The 15,890-nt window shown below is 39.6% G+C and overlaps 1 protein-coding gene across 2 annotated transcripts in view; it reads right to left on the bottom strand.

The window, feature by feature from the left end:
- FAF2 (Fas associated factor family member 2) overlaps nt 1-15,890 on the bottom strand; it is a 71,619-nt gene that overhangs the window by 30,396 nt on the left and 25,333 nt on the right. The window contains exon 2 of one of the 2 annotated variants that reach the window (XM_055550918.1): nt 6,904-6,986. The exons of the other annotated variant lie outside the window; for it this stretch is intronic. The gene's annotated coding sequence lies outside the window, so the exon portion shown is untranslated. The remainder of the gene's footprint in view (nt 1-6,903; nt 6,987-15,890) is intronic. 2 annotated transcript variants of the gene reach the window in all.

The following is a 15,890-nucleotide window of genomic DNA, read 5'->3' as shown; positions in this document are numbered from 1 at the left end:
TGTTTATTTTTTTAAACTACACAGAAATTAAAAAAAATTTAAATTATACAGTACAGAAACTTTGTTAATATATTTTTATGTTTAAAATACTGCAAAAGTTTCAATACTGAAATTAGAAAGCTCTGTTAAGAACTCTAGAGATCTATTAAGAACTGATGGCTGACAGCTCTGACCGTCTTTAATTTTGGTTCGTGACCATTCTGGGCCTCTTACTTCTGGCTTGTACTATGTTGGTGCAAAAGTAACTGCAGTTTTTCATTGTTGACCTTTGCTGTTTGATATCGGAATACATTCTTAAATAAATGTGGTGATGTTATACATCATTTTAATGTGCATTTCACACTTTTTTTTTTGCTAATGACTTATTACTTGCTGTTTATATTTATTTTAAACTAGGGATATGATGTTAAACAAAAAGCAAATTCAAGTGATTTTTAAATTTGAGCTCACTGGGTCATAAAGCAGGCAGACAACTTTAACATTCACAATGCATTTGGCCCAGGAACTGCTAATGAACATACAATGCAGTGGTGGTTCAAGAAATTTTGCAAAGGAGACAAGCGCCTTGAAGATAAGCATAGTGGCCGGCCATCATAAGTTGACAATGACCAACTGAAAGCAATCACAGAAGCTGATCCTCTTACAACTACACAAAAAGTTGCCAAAGAACTCAAAGTCAACCATGCTGTGATCATTTGGCATTTGAAGAAAGTAGGAAAAGTGAAAAAGCTCGTTAAGTGGGTGCCTTATGAGCTGATGGCAAATCAAAAAAAATCAATTTGAAGTGTCTACTCTGTTTTATGAAACAATGAACAATTTCTCGATTGGATTGTGACATGGGACAAAAAGTGCATTTTATACAGCCAGTAACGACAGCTCAGTGGCTGGACTGAGAAAAAGCTCCAGAGCACTTCTCAAAGCCAAACTTGCACCAAAAAAGGTCATTTTCACTGTCTGGTGGTCTGCTGGTGTGATCCACTACAGCTTTCTGAATCCTGGCAAAACCATTCCATATGAAGCATGCTCAAATCAAAGAGATGCAAAGAAAACTGCAACAACTGCAGCTGGCATCGGTCAACATAAAGGGCCTAATTCTTCTCCATGATAACGCACGATGCAGGTCACACAACCAACACTTCAAAAGTTGAACGAACTGGGCTACGGAATTGTGCCTCATCCACCACATTCACCTGATCTCTTGCCAACCAACTACCACTTCTTCTAGCATCTCGACACCTTTTTGCAGGGCAAACACTTCCACAACCAGCAGGATGCAGAAAATGCTTTCCAAGAGTTCGTTGAATCCCAAAGCATGGATTTTTATGCTACAGGAATAAACAAACATTTCTTGTTGGCAAAAAAGCGTTAATTGTAATGGTTCCTATTCTGATTAATAAAGATGTGTTTGAACTTACTGTTAGAACTGGACATGGAACAACAGACTGGTTCCAAATAGGAAAAGGAGTATGTCAAGGCTGTATATTGTCACCCTGCTTATTTAACTTATATGCAGAGTACGTCATGAGAAACGCCAGGCTGGATGAAGCACAAGCTGGAATCAAGATTGCTGGGAGAAATATCAATAACCTCAGATATGCAGATGACACCACCCTTATGGCAGAAAGTGAAGAGGAACTAAAGAGCCTCTTGATGAAAGTGAAAGAGGAGAGTGAAAAGTTGGCTTAAAGCTCAACATTCAGAAAACGAAGATCATAGCATCCGGTCCCATCACTTCATGGGAAATAGATGGGGAAACAATGTCGACTTCATTTTCTTGGGCTCCAAAAATCACTGCAGATGATGACTGCAGCCATGAAATTAAAAGACGCTTACTCCTTGGAAGGAAAGTTATGACCAACCTAGGTAGCATATTCAAAAGCAGAGACATTACTTTGCCAACAAAGGTCTGTCTAGTCAAGGCTATAGTTTTTCCAGTGGTCATGTATGGATGTGAGAGTTGGACTGTGAAGAAGGCTGAGCGCCGAAGAATTGATGCTTTTGAACTGTGGTGTTGGAGAAGACTCTTGAGAGTCCCTTGGACTGCAAGGAGATCCAACCAGTCCATTCTGAAGGAGATCAGCCGTGGGATTTCTTTGGAAGGAATGATGCTGAAGCTGAAACTCCAGTACTTTGGCCACCTCATGCAAAGAGTTGACTCACTGGAAAAGACTCTGATGCTGGGAGAGATTGGGGGCAGGAGGAGAAGGGGACGACAGAGGATGAGATGGCTGGATGGCATCACTGACTCGATGGACGTGAGTCTGAGTGAACTCCGGGAGTTGGTGATGGACAGGGAGGCCTGGCATGCTTCGATTCGTGGGGTAGCAAAGAGTTGGACACGACTGAGTGACTGAACTGAACTGATAATGATTTAAATTTCACAGTCTGGGGACTTCCCTGGTGGTCCAGTAGCTAAGATTCCCTGCTCCCAATGTAGGAGGCCTGGGTTTAATCCCTGGTCAAGGAACTAGATCCCACATGTCACAACTAAAGATCAAAGATCCTGAAAGCCACAACTAAGACCTGGTGCAGCCAGATAAAAAATTTTTTTAAATTCACAGTTTGAAACTACAACTACTTTTGTATGAAGCTAGTAATAGAATCTCCTTTAACTTTTGATTACTTTGCTGTCCACTGCAGAGAACTGGTATGTCAGGGTTCCACTTCTCTATATATTCTCTTTAAGAACTGGACTTTACTTTTACCTTCTTCTCAGGGTATGAATGACCACTGGGTCTTTACCAAAAATATTTTCTACCTCGCTTATACACCTATCATTTTCTATCATTTATTCTGGCTGTTTACACTCATTCTACTGCCTTATTACAGGATGCAGGCTCCTTAAGAAAAAGGAATGTGATTCATCTCTATATAATGCTCCCCGGTACCTTGTACACAAGAGATGCAGTTTAGATCTCTCGGTCAGAAAGATCCTCTGGAGAAGGAAATGGCAACCCACTCCAGTATTTTTGCCTGGAAAATTCCATGGACAGATGAGCCTGGTGGGCTACAGTCCATGGTGTCTCAAAGTCAGACACAACTGAGCAAGCGCATGTGCACTCACGCACACACGCCCACCCCTGGCACACAGTAAGGGCTTAAAAGGTTACAGAAAAAGGCTGTCCAAGTTAAAAAGACCTTTTAGGATAAGCTTCAATAATCATCGCTATTAAGTGAAACCCTCTAGACATTTTCACTGTACATTAATACCCTGAGTTTTTTTTGAAAAATTAAACTCCAAATATTCTAACTAGAGGCTAAGCTAGTAGTTAAAAATACCTATTTGCAGAATATTCCCTTAGGAATTAAAGTTCATAATCATTTTAATTGTCACATGTCAATTGGCAAAAACAATTGACATACAGATGCTATAACTGCTTCTGAATTTTTGCTATTAAAATAGCATTCTCATGAACACTTCTGTTTATAAAGTTTCTCTGTATTGAGGATTTCCCCCCGAGGATCCAGCTAAAAATTACAGGCCAAGGAATGTACATATTTTTATGTTCCTGACACATACTGCTAAAACACACTAAAATGCACTTTAAAAGGTCCATTCCAATTTATATTGATTAGGGTTGGTTTCAATGTGAGTCAAAAGCTAAGTATGTCTCAAGCCAATAATCATTTTATGCCAATTAAGTTTTACAATGCCAGCTTTCTTCAAAAAGAAAGACTATAACAGGTATAGCTTGAGACACTACATAAGCTTTGCTACCAATTTTCTCCTCACCTCCAACACATTTAGCTGTAAGCACATACAGAAGAGAAGTAAAACAGAGAAGCTGAGGGAACGTTATATTTAATAACTTCAGTTATTGGTTTCAAGCTCCTCCCAAACTAATTTCTTTAGAACCCAACAGGCTGTAATTCTCTTGTTTAAATTTTATTTATTTATTTATTATTTTTGGCCCTGCTGGGTCTCCGTTCCTGTGTGGGTTTCTCTTCAGTTGCCACCAGCCAAGGATACTCCCTAGCTGCAGTTCGTGGGCTTCTCATCACAGTGGCTTCTCTTATTGTGAAGCATGGTCCCCAGGCACACAGGCTTCGGCAGGTGCAGCACGTGGGCTCAGTAGCTGCGGCTCCCAGGTTCTCAAGTGCAGGCTCAATAGCTGTGGCACACTGGCTTAGTTGCTCAGAATCATGTGTCATCTTCCTGGACCAGAGATCAAACCCGTTGTCTCCTGCATTGGCAGGCAGATTCTTTACCACTGAGCCACCAGGGAGGCTCCTGTAATTCTCTTAAAAGGAACTGGCACAAAGCATAAGAATCTGTCTGCCAATGCAGGGGACACGGGCTCGATCCCTCGTCCGGGAAGATCTTTCACATTGAAGAGCAACTCAGCACGTGCGCCACAACTATTAAGCCTATGCTCTAGAGCCCGCAAGCCACAACTACTGAAGCCTGCGCACCCAAGAGCCTCTGCTCTGCAATAAAAGAAGCCACCGCAATGAGAAGCTGGCACCCCACAAGAAGAATAGCCCTGTTTGCCACAACTAGAGAAAGCCTGAGCAAAGCAATGAAGACCCAGTGCAGTCAAATAAGTAAATAATTTTTAAAAAGGAACTTTCAAGAAGAGAACCCACTTCTCTCTCTCTATATATATATATCTCTATATATCCCCTAGATCCAATGCAATACCTTAGCATACAGTAGAAAATATTTAAATGAACACTCTGTTCTCACGTCAATGATCAACTTTTACTTCATCTCTCTGTAGTTTTTAAGTATTGTTCATCATTACTTTGTGTAAGGAATTATATATTTTCCTCAACAATCCTATGGGTATCATCATACCCAGTATCAGTTGAGAATATCAAGACTCTTTAAAAAAGAATCATGTGGAAGACCCTCCACACTAATTCAGGTACACAGTTAAGTGCTCACTGAAGGTCAACTAAATCTGTAATCTCACCTAACTGGCTTGCTCTTCAGAATTTTTCTTTTACACTAAGATCTACTGACATCTGAGGTGACATGAGATGGCATTGGCAAAATAGCTTCAATATGTAGAAAATTTTAACTTCGGCACCTTCTAATCTTTCAGGACCAGTGTCTACCACAAATCCCCTACTCGGGCCGGTTTACCCAAGTCTGTCTTAGTGAGAATCATCCCTGGTTCCAAGATGGTCTCTCCCTTCCTCCTTCCCCCAGAGCTAATTCCTCTTCCAGGAACTGCTCCAGGCAAGGATGTAGCACAAATGCTACACTTAGTTTCATTAATTTATACAAGTGTAACAGAAGGTGGCTCAGTGGTTGAAAAAAAAAAAAAAGAAAATCAACCTGCAGTGCAGGAGACCAGGGTTGGATATCCGGTTCAAGAAGATCCCCTGGAGAAGGAAATGGCAACCCAGTCCAGTATTCTTGCCTGAAAAACCCAATGGACAGAGGAGCCTGGTATACCGGCTATAGTCCATGGGGTTGCAAAGAGTTGGAGAGGACTTAGCAACTCAACAGTAACAACAGCCTGACAGCATTAGTACCCTGAACTCCAATCAATCTCTAAACAGTAAAATGCATAAGGGAGATTAGAGGGAAGTGTGTGAACTATTCGATATCCTTCTACTCCAGCCTTGGTCTAATTTCCTCCTTTCCCAAGTCAGTTGATAACAGTGTGTCAACATCACTTGGCAACCTACTTCTGAAATGTTCTGATCCTTGATCTCTTGCTTAAGTGTAACTCAAGTAAGGTATCACAACCAGATATATCTCATTCAACTACTTGGAAAGGGACTGTGCAACTAGACTTCATCACTCTAATGTAATCACTAGAGTGCTTTCCTAAGAAGTGTTTCTTTCCACATCTCATCTGTTTATATATATATATAAAACAAACACTGTAGGAGGTTGGGGCAAAACCTCAGTTGAAATCTAAGCACTCTCTAAATTTCACTTGGCTCGTTGGCTCTAGCTTGTTGAGGATACATTTTTTTTTTAATATTTATTTTAATTGGAGGATAATTACAATATTTTAATGGTTTTTGCTATACATCAACTCAAACTGGCCACAGGCATACATATATGTGTCCCTTCCCTTCTGAATCCCCCTCACTCCCCACCCGACCCCAGTTGTCCAGGGCTCTTGCTTTGGGTTCCCTGCATCATACATCAAACTCCAACTGCCTATCTATTTTACATATGGTAATGTATGTTTCAATGCTATACTCTCAAATCACTCCACCCTCTCCTTCTCCCACTGAGTCCAAAAGTCTGTTCCTTATGTCTGTGTCTCCTCTGCTGCCCTGCACATAGGATAGTTGGTACCATCTTTCTAGATTCCATATATATGTGTTAATATATGGTATTTGTCTTTTTCTGACTACTTCACTCTGTATAATAGGCTCTGCTGCTGCTACTGCTGCTAAGTCGCTTCAGTCGTGTCTGACTCTGTGCGACCCCAAAGACGGCAGCCCACCAGGCTTCCCCGTCCCTGGGATTCTCCAGGCAAGAATAGTGGAGTGGGTTGCCATTTCCTTCTTCAATGCATGAAAGTGAAAAGTGAAAGTGAAGTCGCTCAGTCATGTCCGACTGGCAGCGACCCCATGGACTGCAGCCTACCAGGCTCCTCCGTCCATGGGATTTTCCAGGCAAGAGTACTGGAGTGGGGTGCCATTGCCTTCTCCGGTAATAGGCTCCAGGTTCATCCATCTCATTGAAACGGACTCAAATGCATTCCCTTTTTTTAATAGCTGAGTAATATTCCACTGTGTATATGTACCACAACTTCCTTATCCATTCATCTGCCAAAGAACATCTAGATTGCTTCCATGTTCTAGCTATTGTTAACAGTGCTGCAATGAACACCGAGGTACATGCGTCTTTCTCAATTCTGGTTTCCTCAGGGTATATGCCCAGTAGTGCAATGCCAAAGAATGCTCAAACTACCGCACAACTGCACTCACCTCACACGCTAGTCAAGTAATGCTCAAAATTCTCCAAGCCAGGCTTCAGCAATGCACGAACCGCGAACTTCCAGATGTTCAAGCTGGTTTTAGAAAAGGAAGAGGAACCAGAGATCAAAGTGCCAACATTCGCTGGATCATGGAAAAAGGAATAGAGTTCCAGAAAAACATCTACTTCTGCTTTATTAACTATGCCAAAGCCTTTGACTGTGTGGATCACAATAAATTGTGGAAAATTCTGAAAGAGATGGGAATACCAGACCACCTGACCTGCCTCTTGAGAAACCTATATGCAGGTCAGGAAGCAACAGTTAGAACTGGACATGGAACAACAGACTGGTTCCAAATAGGAAAAGGAGTATGTCAAGGCTGTATATCATCACCGTGCTTATTTAACTTCTATGCAGAGTACCTCATGAGAAATGCTGGGCTGGAGGAAGCACAAGCTGGAATCAAGATTGCTGGGAGAAATATCAATAACCTCAGATATGCAGATGACACCACCCTTATGGCAGAAAGTGAAGAGGAACTAAAAAGCCTCTTGATGAAAGTGAAAGAGGAGAGTGAAAAAGTTGGCTTAAAGCTCAACATTCAGAAAACTAAGATCATGGCATCTGGTCCCATCACTTCATGGGAAATAGATAGGGAAACAGTGGAAACAATGTCAGACTTTATTTTTTGGGGCTCCAAAATCACTGCAGATGGTGATTACAGCCTTGAAATGAAAAGACGCTTACTCCTTGGAAGAAAAGCTATGACCAACCTAGATAGCATATTCAAAAGCAGACATTACTTTGCCAACAAAGGTCCGTCTAGTCAAGGCTATGGTTTTTACAGTGGTCATGTATGGATGGGAGAGTTGGACTGTGAAGAAAGCTGAGCGCCGAAGAATTGATGCTTTTGAACTGTGGTGTTGGAGAAGACTCTTGAGAGTCCCTTGGACTGCAAGGAGATCCAACCAGTCCATTCTGAAGGAGATCAGCCGTGGGATTTCTTTGGAAGGACTGATGCTAAAGCTGAAACTCCAGTTCTTTGGCCACCTCATGCAAAGAGTTGACTCGTTGGAAAAGACTCTGATGCTGGGAGGGACTGGGGGCAGGAGGAGAAGGGGACGACAGACGATGAGATGGCTGGATGGCATCACTGACTCGATACACATGAGTTTGAGTAAACTCCGGGAGTTGGTGATGGACAGGGAGGCCTGGCGTGCTGCAATTCATGGGGTCACAAAGAGTCGGACACAACTGAGCAACTGAACTGAAATGATGGTAGTTTTATTCCTAGTGAGGATGCATATTTTAACATTTGTTTTCAGTTATTCCCAGAGAGAAACTTAGCAAAAAGCAGAGATCTCTGTTCTCTCCTTCCTTCAACACAGATAGCTTTGCTTTATACAATAAGCAATATGCCCTCTTTGGTAGCAGCAGGAGAAATGGAAAGTGAAGTCCTTGCAGGAAGTGAAAGGCCAGGCTTTCAACCTAGGCTCTAATGTGTAACTACAGCTTTTATACTCAATCTTTATTATTTACATTTAATTACTGATTTACCAAATTAAATACCTGCAGATTCCACTTACTAAGCACTTATTCCTATGTAATAAGCACTGTAAGTAATAAAGCCCTCATTTTCACCACTGAGAAACCCAAGTATTCAAGAGGGCATGTACTTTGTGTAAGAATATCCTTATTTAAGAATAATAAGTGGTACAGCCATGATTGAAACCTTGAGTAACAATCTCTGAAGTCCAGGTTGTCTCCTATGCTATACTGCCTCCCATTATTTAATTAATTCATGTTAGAAAACAAGAAGTTTTCAATAAATTCTCAATTTGGAAATTTTCAACAAAATTTTTGTTCAACTGAGAATAAAACATCTGGAATTTTTTTTCTATTTTCACATTAAAGAAATGATAAAGTGAATACAATATTTCAACCCTCTCGTTTTGCATAAAAGGAAACTAAGGCTTAGCAAAATGAACAAGCTTTCCCAAGTCACAGAGCAAGAGAACAGCAGAACTATCCCATCTTATTCCCAGTCTCTTCTTTCTTCATTGTATCTGCTGCTAGTCGCTTCAGTCGTGTCCGACTCTGTGCGACCCCATAGATGGCAGCCCACCAGGCTCCCCCGTCCCTGGGATTCTCCAGGCAAGAACACCAGAGTGGGTTGCCATTTCCTCCTCCAATGCATGAAAGTGAAAAGTGAAAGTGAAGTCGCTCAGTCGTGTCCAACTCTTAGTGACCCCGTGGACTGCAGCCTTCCAGGCTCCTCCGCCCACGGGATGTTCCAGGCAAGAGTACTGGAGTGGGTTGCCATTGCCTTCTCTGTCATTGTATCTACAGGCAGCTAAGTAATAGCTCATAAATGTACATAAAATTATTTTCCTATATGCCTAGGGTCAACAAATAATCAGTATAGATATGTTCTTTGAATATAGTTTGGTGTCAAGTAAAACTGGAAAACGCTGCTTATCAAATCTCCTTTCTGGAAATTCCCAATACATTTTTTTTAAAAGGCTCTGAAAACTCTTGCCTTCAGTTAAAAGGAAAAAAAAAACCTTTAACCTCACATAAAGGAGGTTTTTTGGGTTTTTTTTAAAGAACTCAAACTAATATCCATTTGAGGAGTTTTCCTACAGAACTGTTTGTGAACCACAGGTATAGACCATCAAGAGATGTCAAACTAATGTTCCATGTGAATCAAGAGCTAACCATACCCACATAGTAACTTCTTAAACAAACTCACAATATTTATCCAAGCAATTAAGTAGGTAGAATAAGGGATGGAACTTTGTCGGAAATTTAGAAGACACTTCAGTCTTCAACAATCCTTCATTCTAAGTCTACCATTCACTAGCTTGGTGCCCTTTAACATCTTTCTGAGTTTCAGTTTCTTTACTGGTAAAATGTAAATAAAAATACTCATTAACTCACTAGGTTGTAAAGAGTAAGTGTACAATGCTCAATTTAGCTATTATTTTTAAGAAACATGAAGGAAACATTAAAAATGAGAATGTTATAATGAACCTTAGTTTATGAGGACAAGAAAGACATTTGTACATCAATTAAGATGACCATGTGGATTCTTCCCCTTCATTTTTTAATGTGAAGTATTACGTGGACTGTTTCATATACTGAACCACTCATGCATTCCAGAGATATATCCCATTGGTCATGGTGTATACTCTCTTTAATATGCTGTTGAATTCAGTTTAGTAGTATTTGCTTGAGGATTTTTGCATTAATGTTCATAACGGATATTGGTCTGTAGTTTTCTAGTAGTATTTGAGTATCAGGCTAATGCTAGCCTCAAAGAATGACTTAGAATGTGTTTTCACTCCTTTTCAGTTCTTCAAATGTTTGGTACAATTCACCAGTGAAGCTACTGGTCCAAGGCTTTTTTTGGGAGAGTTTTAACTATGGATTCAATGTCCTTACTAGTTACAGGTCTATTCAGATTTTCTATTTCTTTGTGACTTTGTCTTGGTAGGTTTTGTATTTCTTGGAATTTGTCTATCTCATCTAGGTTATCTAATTTGTTGGCATTCAATTGTTCACAGTACTCACTTCACAACTTTTTTTTTAACAGAATTGGTAACGTCCCCATTTTCATTTCTTTTGGCCGTGGGACATGCGGGATCCTCGTTTCCTAACCAGGGACTGAACACATGACCCCTTCAGTGGAAGAGCAGAGCCCTAACCACTGAACCACTGGGGAAGTTCCCCCATTTTCCTTTCTGGTTTTAGTAATTTGAATCTTCTCTCTTTTTTCCTCATTCCACCTAGCTAAAAAGTTTGTCAATTTTGTTGATTTCAAAAGACCAATTTTTGATTTCACTGATTTTCAGTCTTATTTTTCTATTTTCTCTGTTTACCGAGGCGCTCTCCTTTACATTTCCTTCCTTCCACTAGCTCTGAGTTTAGCCTGTTCTTTCTCTTCTAGTTTCTTAAATTATAAAGTTAGGTTGTTGATTTGAAATCTTTTGGTATTGTACTGTACCGTACTACATTGTATTTTGAATTTTGGCAGCATGCAGGATCTTAGTTCCCTGATCAGGGATCGAACCTATGCCCCATGCACTGGAGCATGGAATCTTAACCACTGAAATGCCAGAAAGATCTTTTATTATTACTTTTTAAACTTTAAGATCTTTTGTGTTTTTTAACATTCATGTTTAAAAGCTACAAATGCCCCCTACCACTCCCCAAGCATTGTGTGCTGCATCCTGTAAGTTTTGGCACACTGTATTTTCATTCTCATTCATCTCTACATATTTTCTAATTTCCCTTGTGATTATTTCTTTCATCCATTGGTTAAGTGTGCTATTTACATAAATTCATGAAATTTTCAATTTTATTTCTGTTCATCCATTGGTTAAGTGTGCTATTTACATAAATTCATGAAATTTTCAGTTTTATTTCTGTTATCAATTTCTCAAACCACACTGTGGTTTGAGAAACTACTTTGTATGATAGCTATCTACTAAAATCAATTGAGACATAATTTCTTATATACAGAAACCCTAAAAATCTCCCCAATCCCTGTTAGAACTAAAAAATGAATCAAATAAAGTAGCACGATACAAGTCAACATAGAAGTTTCAGTTGCATTTCTTTACACTAACAATGAATACTCTAAAGAGGGAAGTAAGAAAACAATTCCATCTATAATAGCATCAAAAATAATAAAATACTTGGGAATTAACTGAGGAGATAAAAGACTTATACAATTAAAACTACAAAACACTACTGAAAGAAATTAAAAGATCTACATAAATGGAAAGACACCCAGTGTTAATGGATTGGAAGACTTAATACTGTTAAAGGGTCGATACAACCCAAAGTCAGCTACAGATTCAAAGCAATCCCTATCAGAATCTCAATGATCTTTGAGTGCAAAAATAGAAAAACCAATACCCAAACTCATATGGAATCTCAAGGGACCCTGATGAACCAAAAATAACCTTGAAAAAGAAGAACAAAGATAGAGGACTCACACCTTCTGATTTCAAAATTTATTATAAAGTTACAGCAATCAAAATAGTGTGGCACAGACATGAAGACTGACATACATATGCACTGGTCTCCGGTCCCCAGCTCCTGACACAGAGCTTGTTGCAAATACAATACTCTCGTTCTAACATTTAGTTTTTGATCCCAGTTCCTGACTCAGAATGTCCAAAACTGTTGTAATTTCCTACGTGATAAGAACACTAGGAGCATCTTGTGTTCTAATATTTGTTTTTTGACCCTGATTCCTGAGAGACATCCTAAATCCCTTGCAATTTCCTGGATGACAACATTGTATTTTGTTCTGGTGGGGTGACTCTCGGATAGGGACTGGTAATCAGACGGAAAAACTATGATTAGAAAGTTCAATTTTCAGCCCCAGAACTTCCCTACTGGTACAGTGGGTAAGAATCTGCAGGGAACTAAGATCCCATATGCAACTGATAAGCTTGGGTACATGAGAGCCTGCACGCTGCAACAAGATCTGAGGCAGCCAGATACATAAATAATTAAAAAAAAAAAAAATTTCTAGCCCTACCTCCCAATCTGCAGAGAGGAGCTGGAAATGGAGTTAATAGTCAGTCATGCCTAAGCAATAAAGCCTCCATAAATAATACCCTAATAGTACGAGATACAGAGATGAAGCCATCTACATGCCAGGAGGATGGTGTATCCCAACTTCTCTGGGACAGAAGCTGCCCTGCACTTGGGACCCTTCTGGACCTTGCCCTACATGTCTCTTTATCTGGTCGTTTTTCTGTATCCTTTATTATATCTTTTGTAATAAATCAATAAACAAAAGTGAATCCCTGAGGTCTGTGAACCATTCTAGCAAATTATCAAACCCCAAATGGGGGTCATGTGAACCACAATTTATAGCTGGTCAGTAAAAAGTTCAGGTGGCACTGGAAGTGAGGGCTGTCTTGTGGGGCTGAGCGCTTAACTTGTGGGATCTGATGCTAACTTCAGGTAGACAGAGTCCAAACAGAACTAAATAGAATCTGGGAGAACTGCTTGATGTGTGGAAAACCCACACATCTGTTTCGAGTAAAGGAGAAACACAGAGGAGTTGCTTTTCCTTCTCATTTACCTAACACCATGTGCTTAGTCGTGTCTGACTCTTTGTGACCCCATGGGCTGTAACCCACCAGGCTCCTCTGTCCATGGAGACTCTCCAGGCAAGAATACTGGAGCGGGTTGCCATGCCCTCCTCCAGGGGATCTTCCCCTGGGATCGAATTCATGTATCCCGCACTGCGGGCGGATTCTCTGCCATCTGAGCCACCAGGGAAGCCCACCTAACACCATATATAAAAATTAACTCAAAATGGATCCAAGACCCAAAAGTAAAACCTAAAGCTATAAAACACTTAGGAAAAAACATAAGCTAAAAACTTCCTGACACTGGATTTGGGAATGATTTTTCTTTCGTTTCTTTAAATTGGCTGCATGGCATGAAGGATCTTAGTTCCCCTGTGGACCCTGATTTGGAAGTTCAGAGCCTTAACCACTGGACCACCAGGGAAGTCCTAGGAATGATTTCTTCAAAGTGACACCAAAGGCAAAGGCAATAAAAGAAAAGAGACAAACTGGACTTTGTGACAATACTTAAAATTAGTACAACAAAAGACACTATCCAGAGTAAAAAGACAACCCCAGAATGGGAGAATATATTTTTAAATTATGTATTTGATAAGGAATTATCATTCAGAATATAGAGAACTCTTAAAACAACAACAAAAACACAACTTGATTAGGCAAAGGATTTGACCAGACATTTTGGCAAAGAAGATACACAAATAACCAACAAACACATGAAAAGATGTTCAACATCACCAATCATTAGGGAAATGCAAATCAAAACTATAAGGTACCGCTTAACACCTGTTAATACGGCTACTATTGAAAAAACAGGAAATGAAAAGTGCTGGTCAGGATGTGGTGAAACTAGAACCCTGTGCACCACTGGTGGGCATGTAAAGTATTACAGCAACTGTGTAAAACAATGTGCAGCTCATCAATAAATCAAAAATAGAACTACTACATGACACAGCAATTCCACTTCCAAGTGTATACCTAAAATAAACGCAGGCTTGAAGAGATACCTGTACACCCATGTCCACAGCAGCACTGTCCACGGTAGCTAAGATGGGAAATAACCCAGTGTCCATTAGCAGATAAGGCAAATAAGCACAATGTATGTATACGTAAAATGGAGTATTATTCAGCCTTTAAAAAGAAGAAACTTTTGCAATATCCTACAAGAATGATGAACTTTCAGAATATTATGCTAAAAAAAACAAGCCAGTCATAAAAAGACAAATACTACATGATTCCACTTCTATGAAGTATTTGGAGTACTCAAAATCATAGAGAAAGACAGTGAACTGGTGGCTGCCCTGGGCTAGAGGAAGGGGGAAATGGGAGTTATTGTCTAATGGGTGTAATTTCAATTTCAAAAGATAAAAAGAGTTATGAAGATGAATGATAATGGTCGCACAACATTACAGATGTGTTTGTTATTACTAAATTGTATACTTAAAAATTGCTAAGATGGTAAATTTTCTATGTATTTTACCATGTTTGAAAAACTGGAGGAAAAACACATTTTTAATATATTGTGAGATGAATTTGAACTTGCTTAAAAGGTTCTGAAGTACTACAATCAGATTACTTTGTTTTCAAGGAATCAAATAAATTGATTTTTTTTGGTTTTTCCCTTCCTCCTTAAAAAGGGATAAAGCCGCAGGAATTGCTTTAACAAAGATAAACATCAGGAACAACTGCACTGGGACTTCCCTGATTAAGTCTCTGGTTAATTCAGTGGTTAAGAATCCACCTTCAAATGCAGAAGACATAGGCTCGATTCCTACTCAAGGAACTAAGATTTCACACGCCTTGGGAGATAAGACTGAGCACAACTACAGAAGCCCACCACTACAACAAAACCCCTCTGGGAAGTGAAATTTCTGGTGAATTATTAAATTGACTCAACAAATAATAACTGACATCATGTGGCAAGCACCGCAAAGAAATCACAGTTCTGATTCCCAATAACTTTGTGGAGTAAAAAGACTTGTAAATAATTAAATTATTATGACAATGACCATATACCAGTAGTAAACAAATCCAAGTGTTCCAGGGGACTCAGGATGATATCAAAGTTCTGAGCTGAAAACTAGTGGAAGCAGGTGTTTCAGGACAAAAGAGGAATATGCATGGAGGCACAGAGGAAAGAGAAAGAATGTCATGTTAAGGAAACTAAAAAATATCACTGGAATAGAAATATAAAGGGTAGAATATTATAGAGTTAAACAGTGAAACAGGAGTCAGATCATGAAAAGTAAAGAAAGATTTCATGCTGCTTTAATCAATACAAAGCAAATGAAAAATCTTAATGAGTGACATGATCAAATCTTTGCTAGAAAGATTCTGGAAAAACTAAGAAGGCTAAATTGAAGAGGAGAGAGACTTGAAACTAGGAGCATTGGTACAGTTACTGAAATAGTTCAAAGTATATTGAAATTTAAGTATAAACTAGGGTAGAGGCAATGCAGACAGAGTGGACGGTTAATTGAGTGTGGTGGATTTTTTGGTTTGATTTAACTCCACTGCAGACAGTAATTATAGCCATGAAATTAAAATACCTTTGCTCCATGGAAGGAAACCTATTACAAACCTAGACAGTGTATTAAAAAGCAGAGACATCACTTTACCAATAAAGGTCTGTCTAGGCAAAAATATGGTTTTTCCAGTAGTCATGTACAGATATGAGAGTTGGACCATAAAGAAAGCTGAGCGCTGAAGAATTGATGCTTTTGAACTGTGGTGCTGGAGAAGACCCTTCAGAGTCCCTTGGACAGCAAGGAGATCAAACCAGTCAATCCTAAAGGAAATCAACCCTGAATAGTCACTGGAAGGACTGATGCTGAAGCTGAAGCTCCAATACTGACACCTGATGCAAACTGCTGATTCACTGGAA

Source organism: Bubalus kerabau, chromosome 1 (assembly GCF_029407905.1).
Source record: "Bubalus kerabau isolate K-KA32 ecotype Philippines breed swamp buffalo chromosome 1, PCC_UOA_SB_1v2, whole genome shotgun sequence".
Classification (NCBI taxonomy): Eukaryota; Metazoa; Chordata; class Mammalia; order Artiodactyla; family Bovidae; genus Bubalus; species Bubalus kerabau.
The sequence above is the reverse complement of the archived record's forward strand: the minus strand, read 5'-3'. Positions and strand labels throughout refer to the sequence as shown.